This window comes from Octodon degus, unplaced genomic scaffold (assembly GCF_000260255.1).
Source record: "Octodon degus isolate 3935 unplaced genomic scaffold, OctDeg1.0 scaffold00267, whole genome shotgun sequence".
NCBI lineage: Eukaryota > Metazoa > Chordata > Mammalia > Rodentia > Octodontidae > Octodon > Octodon degus.
This window is the reverse complement of record NW_004524843.1, coordinates 1,780,739-1,782,442: the sequence shown is the minus strand read 5'-3', so window position 1 is coordinate 1,782,442 and position 1,704 is coordinate 1,780,739. Positions and strand designations below refer to the sequence as shown.

At 48.3% G+C, this 1,704-nt stretch overlaps 1 pseudogene; it reads left to right on the top strand.

Moving 5' to 3' along the window:
* Positions 1 to 580: 580 nt before the first annotated feature.
* LOC101577283 lies at positions 581 to 1,395 on the top strand (annotated as a pseudogene).
* Positions 1,396 to 1,704: the final 309 nt, after the last annotated feature.

Genomic DNA, 1,704 nt, shown 5'->3' with positions numbered 1-1,704 from the left:
AACTCTTGCACACTGTTGGTAGGAATGGAAATTAGCAAATCATATGGAAAAGGGTATGGAGGATCCTCAAAACATTAAAAATAGAACTACCTATTACTAGCGATCCTGCCAGTAGGTATATATGCCAGGAAAATGAAACCTATGCACTGAAGAGACATCTGCATGCCCATGTCCATTACTGTACTTGTCACAATGGCCAAGATGCAGAATCAGCTGAGCATCTGTTGATGAATGGATGGCAAAGAACAAGTTCAAAATAGCATACTATTTTATTTTTGTTGTATATACACAAAAGGGTGTACCTTTACACCACAAAAGTGAAATAAGTTCTTGCTGTTTTTGACAACACGGATGAGCTCAGAGCACATTTTGCTAAATGAAATAAGTGCCACACAGGAAAACAAAACACATGATCTGGCTCACAGATGAATTCTAAAAAAGTTGGTGTCACAAAAGTAAAAGACAAAATGGCAGTTTCTGGAGAAAGGGTTGACTAAGAGGATGACCAGATGTTATTCAAAGGAAACATACTTACCATTGGATAGTAAGAAAAAATATGAAGACAAAGTGACAATAGTGCATGAGATTGTATTATATTCTTGAAAAATGTAGAGGGCGGGGGAAGGAGCGGGTCCCAGGCAAGGTGGCGGCCACTGCGGCCGGTGTGGGCTGGCTAGAGGAAGAGGCGCTGCGGAGAAAAGAACGGCTGAAGGCACTACGGGAGAAAACGGGGCGCAAGGACAAGGAAGATGGGGCGCCGAAGACCAAGCAGCTCAGCCACAAGGAGGAGGAAGGCGAGAAGCACAGGGAGCTCAGGCTGCCGAACTACATCCTGGAAGATGAGGCCCTAAAGAGGAGGCGGGTTCCCCAGGCCAAACCAGTGCAGTGGAAGAGAAGGTGAAGGAGCAGCTGGAGGCCGCCAAGCCCGAGCCTGTCATTGAGGAAGTGGACCTGGCCAACCTGGCACCCCGAAAGCCTGACTGGGACCTCAAAAGAGATGTGGCCAAGAAGCTGGAGAAGCTGGAGAAGCGGACACAGTGGGCCATTGCAGAGCTGATTCGTGAAAGACTGAAAGGCCAAGAGGACAGTCTGGCCTCTGCTGTGGACGCCACCAGTGAGCAGGAAGCCTGTGACTCCGACTGAGGTGGCCGCTGCCCCTCCTCCTAGCTGGGCACCATGTAGATGGCCTCAGCAGGTGGGACCTGGTCAGCATCACCCTGTGTCTTCTTGGACAACTGAAGCAGCCCTGCTGGGCTGAGCCCTGTGGAGCAAGAGCGAACTCATGTCCCCAGGATCCCTGCCACCTGAGTGAGTGTGTCCATGCCTGTACATATGTCTATGCACTGAACTTCTTCCAGTCTCTGAAGTAGAGACAAGTAAACCCCTGTGTGCAGCAAAAAAAAAGAAAAAAGAAAAATGTAGAGAATGAATATATAAGCACTCACAGAAAACCTATGATTAGGACCAGCCAGATAGCTCAACAGATTAAAGTGACCAGGGTTTGATCCCGTGGTGTGCCGTACCAGACACGCCCCCAGAGTATGCTGAGATGGTGATTGAGACTGGGCGTGGTGGTGCATTCCTGTAATCCTAGCACTTGAAAGGCTGAAAACAGGAGAATCACTGCAAATCTGATCTGTGTAGTAACACCTTGTAGACCCTCTACTACAACACAAAGAAAAAAAGAAAACCTGTAGCTGAGGG